Genomic DNA, 11,203 nt, shown 5'->3' on the forward strand with positions numbered 1-11,203 from the left:
TATGGGGGTATGCAAGTTGTCTACAGAATGCATTCTTCTTCATGATAATAGAGTATAGCTGAGTACTTGGCTATTCAGCTATAGATTATTTCCCAGCCTTCCTTGCAACCAGGTGTCGGCCCAGTGACTAAGTGCTCATCACTGGAATATGAATGAGTGATGGGACTGCTTCTAGATACAGGCCCTAAAACCTTGGGTGTGTGCTCCCATCATGCACCATTCTTTCCAGAGAACTCTTACTTAATGCAGGCAAGGATAACACCCTAAGGCATAAGGGATGGCACAGACCTGCATCGCAGAATGACGGGTGATCAGAGCTACCCAAAACCTGGCTCCTGGCCTTCAGACTGGAACATGAGAGAGAAATAAACTTCAGTGTACTTTTAGCTACTATATTTCTGTTGCAGCATATTTGTCTCCACTGTACCTTAAGTGAAGTTCATAACTTCTGATTTGTGTTATTAACACAGCGTTATAGGGTAGAGAAGGCTTTGTAATCAGATCTGGGTTCAGATTCCACTTCCACCACTTAGGTAGCACCTTGTACTATTGACTTGTCCAGCCTTAGAATCTTCATATGTATAATGAAGATAATACAAATGTATGGGTTAAATGGCCTAGTAATAAAAACTGAGGAGCATTCCAGATACATAATAGAAAATCAGTAAATGTCAATTCCTATATAATTTCTTTCAATATCACCTAAAATAAGCACTATTAACAGACCCAATCCTTGGGTACTACACACAAGAAAAATATGAAGCATGTTTTCCTATGGTTACTTAAATACCTATCTTGAGAAGAAATATGAATTTTTTAATGTTGTTAAAGAATATTCTGGAAGAGAAAACTGCTGGATAGAATGATAAATGTGACGTTTTGCTAACATCATGCCAGGAGTTCATGTAAATCATTGAGTTTTCGGACTCATCTATTCTGTAAATCAGAAATTAGTGAGGATCAGAAGGATTAAGGGGCATATCTGAGATCCCACAACTAGATTAAATAATGCTAGTGAAATGATGAGTCATAAAGTAACAAACTATATTCCAAAAATTTATAAACTAGTTATCTGGAAGCTGGAATTAATTTTCTCAGAAAATCGCGATTACACTTTCAGCTTAGCCAATAAAATTCTACTCAACTCATTGCTTTTCTTATAAAGACACAGAGAAATTAAATTCATTAACCAACATAGAACAGCTCAGTTTATTTCCCCCACCAAAAAAAAAAAACATTTTTTGTCTTTAATTTAAAAATCAATACACTATAGCATGATTTGCATTGAATGACCCATATTGGTTTTAATAAATCTAAACAAGTTTGGTAGAGGGTAGTATGAAAATCCCTGTCAGCCTGGATCAAATAAACTTGAAACGTTTCAGCAACCCACAATTTCCCCCTTTGACCCAGTCTAGAATATCTGTGAAAGTTTCTAAAAATGATAATAATAACCTGGTTAGGGATGAGTAGAGATGAGAAAAGACTAAAACAGGACCCTCATGATTCCTCTATTCACCTCACTGTCTATTCTCCAGGTTAGTATCAGTTAGTACCACAGGAATCATAAAGGACTATTTACCCTAAAGAAATGAGAATTGTGGAAATTGGAAAAAAAAAAAAAAAACTTAGAAAGTGTCCTACTCAATGAAAAGGTGCTGTCCCTCAGCCTGCCAAGGTATCGGAAATGTATTTTTCTGTCTAGGTAGCAGTTACTCAGATGTATTCACAAGTAAAAATTTCATCAAGCTATATAATCAAGGTTTGTGCATTCTACTGTATATAAATTATACTTCAGTTTTTAAAAAAGGAAAAAAGTGCATCTCAAATGGTGGTAAAAAAAAAACTTTTTTTTTTTAATATGCATGCCATTGCTAGACGTATTGAGTCTCCTTAAAATGCTTATGTACTTTAAAATTTTAAAGATATGAGTTAGAGGTGATATCAACATATAAACTGCATATAAAAAATTTGTTAATACTACAGATGGCCACATTTCACAACTGAACAGATTGTATTATTTTAGAGACTATGATAAAAGACCAGTTTCCGTAGATGAGAAGGTAAATTATTTTCTATGATCCAAAGATGGAAATCGTTATCAGCTGTAATAAGATTCAATTGTAATAGTAAAAACAATTGGAAACAATTTAAATATCCATCAATATAGGAAAATGGTGAAATGAATTCTAGTACCTCTATACAAAAGAATACCAGCCAGCCATTAAAAAGAATAAAATACGTCTATATGAGCTGACACAAAAAAGATTTCTTACTCATATTGCTTTATGAAAAAGTTGCAGAACAAATATGTATAGTGTGGTCCTGGAGGTAACCTCAGTTAACTGATCCATATCTTTCCAAATAGTTACCTGTGTATTTACATGTATGTGCACATCTACATGTATTTTTACATAAATGAGATCATCCTATACTTACGAAATTTTTTTTCATGTAAAGAATTAACGACTTGAAGACAATGTAAAAATGCATCCAGAATTACATAATGTCTTGAGACAGCTTTCATTTATTCATTTAAGCCAAGACTTGAGGAATGAAGAGGATCCAGCCATCGGAACAGGTGGACTACCAGCACTCCAGGCAGGGAACAGCAGATGCAGAGGCTGTGAGGCAGAAAGGAGCCTGTCGGGACAGAGAGGAGGCTGGGGTAGCTCAAGTGTAATGAGTAAAGGAGTCCGCTTCTAGATTATGCAAGGACTCGCACGCATGACAACGAACTTGGATTTCACGCTAACTCCAATGGGTAGCCATTAGAAGCCTTTACTTAAACAAGAGTCATACAATCTGATTTATGTTTTTGAAGGTCACCTGGCATCTTGACCCATCTGCCATTGTGCCCAGTCCTCCCAGTTACGACAGACACCGAGGAGGAACAAGCAAACGTGCCCGCTCAAGTGCCAGCAGAGATGGAGCAGAGATCTGGGGACCAGGGGACGTGTCAGAGGCCGGAGAACTACCATGGGTGCACAGTACTGCCTGGGGACACATCGGCCAATAAAAATATAATAGAGCCACATATGTAACTTTTAAAAATTAAGCATCCACATTTTAAAAAATGACTAAAATTCATTTTAGTAATGAATTTTTTTATTATAAATATATCCAGTATATCCAAGTTTTTATCATTTTAACATGTGATCAACACAAAATATTAATAAGATATTTTAGATTCTTTCCTCTCACTAAGTTCAGTATCTGGAATGCATTTTACACTTACAGCGCCTCTCAATTTAAAGTAGCCACATTTGAAATAGTAGGTACGTGTGGCTGAACCCTTATTCTGATCTGATTCGAACACATGAAAAGACATTTTGCTCAAAGTGGTTGTGTTTTCAGTTGAGGCTGAGTGTAAAACAGGTTTGATGAATACTCATTTCTGGCTCACTATAGAGGGGCCGGAGGGAGACTAAGTCATAGTAGTACCAACGCGCTTTTATCTTTCTGTTTTTGCGGCTGAGACTCCTCAGTTCTCGCTCTTGTGAGGTCTGCCGAATCTGAGCAGTTTCTGTTTAGGGCAAGTACATTTCTTCTAAAAAGTTTCCTCTCAGTAAAGTATAGCAACCATGCTGTTGATATCAGTGATATAAATAGGGGGGGAAAAATGAGGCGTACAGTCATAGCCCTTCATTTCAATCCTTTGAAATCCTATGAAAGTGCAGACAAGAGGGCACATCTTGAACTTTGAGGCTCCTGTCTGAGTGGATTAACTAACCCTGTTTACTAGTATCTCTCTGCCCCCTGAGGGCCCTCGTCTCTGGGATTCAGTGCTCTCTTTGCTTCCAACAAAGCCTCCAGTTGGCTGCTCTTCTGATCACAGTGTGAGAGCAAGCTTATTTGCTTTGGTCAAATTTTGTGTGTAAGTGATTTAGGCTGTTTGGCTTATTGTATTGTGTCATTTTGTGGTGAATTCCAGGGATTCCTAGACATCATTCCTTTTCTATTTGAAAACGGATTGAAAGAAGGAGTGTATGTGGAAGGAACCAACTTAGCCAAGTTTTTTTATTTCCCAGGAAGAAGCCTATCCCATTACTTAATTCTTATGAAGATGTCTGGTTTGACCAGATCTTTACCCAATTAAAACAATCTAACAAATGAACAATGTATTTTCTCCTTATGTTCCCTTTTAATGGTGATGGCCAACTCAGGCATTGGTATCAATATCTTACCTGTCCCCTGCTATTGCCTCCGAATGTCACATACTCTGTTGATTATTTACCCATTATCTTTTTATCATCCACCACCCCTTTTCCTTGCTGACAAAACCCCAGGTTTGTTCAACAGAGAGTGACAGTGTGCCCAGCTCCAGGAGATGAATCGTTATTGGTCTAAATGCATCCTATAATAACACCTTCTCCTTTGCGAGTGATAGGGATAGACGGATGACCCAGTTCTGGCTAGTGAAATGTAAGGAGGTGAAATGGCGAGGGGGCGGGCAGAGCTTTGGGGCAAGATTTTTCTCCCTGATAAAAAGAGGGAGACAGAAGAGACAGTCACTCTCCTTTTCCTCCCAGCTGTGAGGTCTTGATGCTTGGCGTTATGGAAGGAGAAAGCCAAGAGATGGGCAGAGAAGCAGCCCGTACACTGCTGTCAACCAGTCCTGGAACAGCTTCCCTCCAAACGTCTTGTTTTGTGTGAAAATTAAATGCCCTTATTATTTAAGCCACTTTTAGTTGAGTATTCTGTTACCTGCAGCTGAAAGCCTCCAGATACACCTGACTTGACAGAACTTACTGTGTTCAAGAGCATTTGTGACCAACACTCTTCATCCTGGCTCAACGAAAGCAATTCCCTGTCTCCCTGCTTGACTGTTAAGCCATGGTTCCTTAATAGCTTATTAAATACTGTTAAATAGCCAAGGGCCTTAAAAAAGCAAAGTATTTTAATTCCTTTGGTTCTGTAGTGTGCTTTGGTTAAGAAGAATGTTATAAATAAGATCATTTTTCAATAACTGACCTATAGAAAAGTGAATGTCAGTGTTCCTTAAATAGCTGTTTTTGAGTTTTCTCTTTAAAATGTTTTTACCTTTTTAGTTCAGAATTTGAGTTCTTAATTGGGTCAGCCTTTGGCAGTTATTGGAAACCAGCCATAAACACCTCTCCTACTGCCTGAGGCAGTCACCTTGTTCTTTCATTGCTGCCAAAGCTCACCTGCATTATTAAAACCTCAAATATTCCTTATTCATTATGGCTTGGCATTTGTTAACCTTACTTGCCTTAACTGCAGCACTTAACCCATTTTTAAAATTACAGGCTTAAATTTGTTCTGTATTTAATATTTTTATCACAGTTTTTCTCCTTTCCAATCCATTCCTACCTTTACACCATGTGTCCCTGAAAATGTGGGAATATGGCCAAGCCTCATTTGGGGACTGCTGGGTCAAACTGGCAGAAGACAGGACGGTGGAGATTTATAGAATCAATGATCACGCGTTCATCTCCAGTTGACCAGATTTTCTGCTTGTCATATCTTTGCCTGAGAGTACAGTTAAGGTGTTTGGGTTAAAAACACCTTCAGGAAATCGCTGGACGTTTCGTAATAAGCGAAAACAGTTAAACTAACACTTGCTCAGAGCCTAAATAAACCAGGCAACAAGCCTAAATGAAATAAGCACAGCTTTTCCTTCATTCTAGATTTTAGTTTTTATTGTAGGTGGCCAAGTTATTTGGCAATATCCGTGGCAGTAGCCACTGAGTCGTCTCTTCTGACTCATGATGATCCCCTGTGTGTCAGAGTAGACCTGTGCTCCACAGAGTTTTCAATGGCTGGTTTTTTTGGAAGTAGATCACCAGGCCTTCTTCTAAGGTGCCTCTGTGTGGACTCGAACCTCCAACCTTTAGGTTAGCAGCAGAACACATTAACTGTACCACCAGGGACTCCTATTTGACAGTAAACTGAGCTTATTTGCTTAACTAAATGAATTGAGGAGGGGAGAGAAGAGGAGAAGGTGACAAAGGAGCACTGACCAAGTCAGGACAGAAGTACTTTCAGTAAATTCCACCAATGCAGAATTTGCAGATGATGAACATTTCTGGAAGTGGTTTATTGAACATATTTTCAGATTCCAGGTAGAGCACTGATTGCATTAAGCAAAGTGAATAATTTATCTCCTGCAGCACTGGAACAAAAACTGGTAGTGTAAGAACTTGTTCAGTTAAATTCAACCAACAAGTATGAGCCTAGGCCCCATGCCAGACAGTGAGGATAGCACCCTCTTGAACCCAGGTCCTTGGAGAAGGGATTTCAAAGTCTGATGATCAGAGTTTCAGTGCAGACCAATTCTCTTACATAAAAACACTACTCTGAAATTGCACCATATGCCACGAAGCATGTGCAAAAACAACTAACCACATAGCTACCCCAGGTTTTAACTGTAAAAGTATACATACATGTGCACTGTAAAAAAAAAAAAATCAAAAAAAGGTATTAAGTAAACCATGGAAAGTTCTCCTTTGTTCCCTGGCTTTACCAGTCCCAATTCTTTCAGAAGTTCCTGCTGTAAACTCTTTCTCTCTGGCTTATTTCTCCAAACATGTTCTGCACAAATGTAAGCATGCACACACACTTTTTTTATTATATCATCACAAATGAGGTCGTGCCTTGTAGGCTGCTCAGCAACTTGCTTCTGTCACTACTGTTTCATGCTGTGAGCTCGCTGAATGATGTCTGGTTGTACAGGTGCACCTTCATGAGAAGAGAGCTGTATCTGTGGTGCTTGTGGGTTCACCTAATTTCATATACGTAGAGCTCTTAGAACAGCGCTGGCACAAAATAAGCACTACCCGGCTTTGTTATCACTTTAGCCAGCCCTTTCTCTTGTGTACCTTGATAATTGTCCTTTTTCCATTATTTCCAACAAGGCTGCAATGAATACCTTTGTGCTTGTACTGACGCATTCACATCTAGGATAAATTCCTAGGAATGGAATTGCTGGGTGAAAGGGTTGTTGTTGTTGTTGTTTGGTGCCATCAGTAGATTCCAACTCACAACAGCCCTCTGTACAACAGAAGGAAATACTGCATGGTCCCATGCCTTCCTCACAATTGTTGTTATGCTTGAGCCCATTGTTGCAGCTACTGTGTCAATCCATCTCATTGAGGTTGTTCCTCTTTTCCACTTACCCTCCAATTTACCAAGCATGATGTCCTTCTCCAGGGACTGGCCCGATCTGATAACTTGTCCAAAGTACATGAGACAAAGTCTCACCATCCTAGCTTCTAAGGAGCAATCTGTCTTCCAAGACAGATTTATTCATTCTTCTGGCAGTCCATGGTATAGTCAATATTCTTCACCAACACCATAATTCAGAGGCATGAAATCTTCTTTAGTCTTCTCTATTCATTGTCAAGCTTTCACATATGTATGAGGCAGTTGAAAACACCATGGTTTGCATCCGGCGTACCTTAATCCTCAAAGTGACATCTTTGCTTTTTAACACTTTGAAGAGGTCTTTTGCTTCAGATTTGCCCAATGCAATACATCGCTTGATTTCTTGACTGCCACTTCCGTGGACGTTGATTGTGGATCTAAGTAGTCTGTCTTAGTCCGGATGCTCAGCTGAAAACTGTCCACCATGGGTGACCGTGCTGGTATTTGAACTACCTGTGGCATAGCTACCACTATCACAGCAACACGCAAGCCACCCCAGTACGACAAGCTGACAGTCCTGTGGGAGGTGAAAGGGTATGTGCGCTTAACGTTTTACTAAAAAAAAAAAAAAAATTTTTTTTTTTAAACGGTGTCAAATTGCTAAGATGTTTGTACTGTTAAAATTTCAACGAGGTTTAAATTTTGTACAAACTCATCAGCTTTAATTAGCAATTCAGGAATTGGGCAGCCTACTTTCTAAAAGAGCTGGAAAGAGTGGTACAGAGCAGGAGGGTTTATAGGCAACAGAAACATGGAAGTTATACTGGGCAATTTTGGATCGGTGGTGGGCGTTTTCTTCTGGGCAATTGGGGATCAGCTGACTTAGGTTTGGGCTTCTGGGAAGGTCAGGCATGTACAGGAAATAGAAACTTAGTTAGATTTCGGTTTGCTGACGTGGGATGACAGGTGAGTCCATCTTGGGCCTAGTATATAGTCAGGTTAACAGTACGAATTCACATTCCCAAGCCTAGCCGACCGTATGCCTGAGTCTCCTTCCTTCCAATAACTGAGTATTATCAAACTCTGGTAATAATTTCGACCAATCTGATAGGTTTTTAAAAATCGCATCTCTTTGTAGTTTAGATTGCCTTCTTTAACGATTGGTGAGGTTGAGCATCTTTTTAAATATATATTTATACATGTACTTGATAGAACATTTTCTACAAACTGCTTACTTAAATGTTTTAACTTTCTATTTGATTTAAGCAAGCATCCCAATACCATTTTGAAACCAATATCTTGGAATGAAAAGATAGCAGGATACTTTCCTAGCCAGCATTCCATACCATCATCACTCCCCTTGCCCACCGTTTCATCTTTGCCACTTCCTTGGGCTCTGCTTAAAGGCTGGGCTCTGCTGAACCACGGTAGAGTTACTGTCCCCTCCCCCACTGCTGTTCTAGATTCCTCCATCCTTTCCCGTCTCCCCTTTTCCTTCCTCCTTCTCCCCTTCTCTCCTCTCTCCTTCCCCTCTGCTCTTCCTGTCCTTCTCCTTTCCTTCTTGGCCTCCTCCCAGATTCTTTCTAAACCAAATCAGTTGCCATCAGGTTGATTCTGACTCATAGTGACCCGGTAGGACAGTGTAGGAAACCGACTGTCACATCTTTCTCCCACGGAGCCACTGGTGGGTTGAAACTGCAGACCTTTCAGTTAGCAGCCTAGCGTTTAACCACTGTGCCAGTAGGGCTCCCAGAGTCTTTGCTGGCTTCAGTAAATCCCTCTCCTGTACAGTCTGTGTGGAGAATCAGATGGATTTATTTCAGGACTTAGGGTTTGAGTAACAAAAGCCAGAAAGGCTGGTTGTTTTTGTTTTCAGTCCTACCAGAAGCCTCGCCTAAGGCAGTGAGCATTGTGCCCCTGTAAGCTTAAATGCGGATAAAAAAAAAAAAATGGGGATAGAAGGTGTGAAATTGGGAAAGAGGGGGAATGAGTCAAATATCTGAAATTGCCTTTCATTCCCTCACACTTATTTGACTTTGGAACAGTTTTGTGGAGCACGGTTTGAGAAACTCTGCAAATGGCTTCCCAAGTGGCCTATTGACAGACAGCTGGGGGACTAGGGGAGCCACAGGCCCACCCAGGCTCAGGGCTCAAAGTCTGGTGACAGGTGGTCCGTTCCAGAGGAAGTGCTGTCCGCCCTCCTACAGGGTAGGTGCAAAAGGGGTGTGTGTAGGACCAGGGGAATCCCAGGTAACCTATAGTGCCTGAGGCCAGACTGGGGTTTGCTGTTCCTGGTGAGCCTCTGAAAATTTTCTTTCAAGATTGTATCATTTCGGCTGTTGCACTTAACGTTTCCACAGGTACTGCTTTCTGAGGGGACTGATGTCACTTTTAAAAAGGATCCTGATCCCCGCTGTGATAGTAAGACTTTGAAAGCATCTTAAAGTTCCTTGGAAAATTAATGCACTGATTTAGAAGTGACATCAAAATGGTTTATGTGAACACTCCAAACCCACCAAAAACCCACTGCCGACAAGTCGATTCTGGTTCATAGTGACTCTATAGGACAGAGTAGAACAGCCCCACAGGGTTTCCAAGGCTTTAAATCTTTACACTGCCACATCTTTCTCCCTCGGAGCTGCTGGTGGGTTCCAACCACAGACCTTTCGCTTTGCAGACGAACACTTTAACCACTGCACCACCAGGGTTCCTTGTGAAGATTCCACCAGAGTAAAATAAAGTAAAACCCAGTTAAAAGGGGATGATTTAATAGTAAGCCATTTCTAAATTGCTGATTTTGTGTAGCATTATATTGATGGCAAATACAATAACAGATCCTGGATAAAAAAAAAAAAAAAGTCAACAAATTACCAAGTGCTGGAAGGCAGGAGGGAACAGGAAAGCCAGTGATAGGGAACTCAGGATTGAGAAGGGAGAGTGTTGACATGTGGTGAGGTTGTTAACCAATGTCATACAACAATGTGTGTACTAACTCCTTGATGAGAAACTGGTTTGTTCTGTAAACCTTCATTTAAAGTACAATAAAATAAAAACAAATTAAAAAAAAAATTAGCAAGTGCTTTTTAATAGGGTGGCTGGAGCCCTGGGTGGCACATTGGTTAAGCTCTGTGGCTACTAACCAAAAGCTTGGCAGTCTGAATCCATTTGTTCCCAAAAGGTTGGCAGTTTGAATCCAGTTGTTCCTTGGAAACCCTATGGGGCAGTTCTACTCTGCCATATAAGGTCCTATGAGTCAGAATCGACTCTACAGCAGTGGGTTTGTTTGTTTGTTTAATTATTTCTACTGGGTATAGGTGAGATATAAATTAAACAGCTGTGCCTGAGCATACCAGTCCCAGACTCCTGGGCTGTTCTGTACTCTCCGGCAAAATAATTTCCTCATAGCCTATAATTAGACATTTTACCTTTAAAACTTTACACATTAATGAATATGTTATACTTCTACTGCGAAATTTAGAAGGAAAAAAAAAAAGTAAAGGGGATAGTATTCCAAGAAACTGAATGCCAACGACATTTCATCCTTCTGTCGTCATTGAAACACAGACTTTCTATCTTGGATCATTACTTGGTCATCTATGTGCTTTTTCCATAAAGAGCTACTTTGTGAATGCTGAAGTGTGGTGATCATAATACCAGGAATCCTGTAGCCAGGCACCTTTCAACGCCTGCTCACTCGTGGCAGCTGTTCGCTGTCATTGAGAATCTTGCCTCGTGATTCACTTATAAATGTTATATCATCAAACTTTTCCAATGCCATTTAATGTATTTTAACTGTATCATGAGTGCCAGCTGTTCCCTTCCCAGCTCCCCACCTCAAATGAGGACAGTAAGGGATGGGTGTGACTGCAACATTATTTTATTAGGAATGCATACATAGGGTTCCACGCAACATGAAGCGTTGTTTTCTTTCATTCCTTCTTCAGTCTCCGCACGTCCGGTCAGAAGACTGTTATCTGGACAGTGTTATTTTTCATCCTGCTTTAGTCATGGTATTTCAAATGGGTGAGAAATTCTACGGGCAATAATGTGTCCATTCCTTTCCATCCATCCATCCATTTACGTCATCATTTATCCA

This window comes from Loxodonta africana, chromosome 6 (genome assembly GCF_030014295.1).
Source record: "Loxodonta africana isolate mLoxAfr1 chromosome 6, mLoxAfr1.hap2, whole genome shotgun sequence".
Classification (NCBI taxonomy): domain Eukaryota; kingdom Metazoa; phylum Chordata; class Mammalia; order Proboscidea; family Elephantidae; genus Loxodonta; species Loxodonta africana.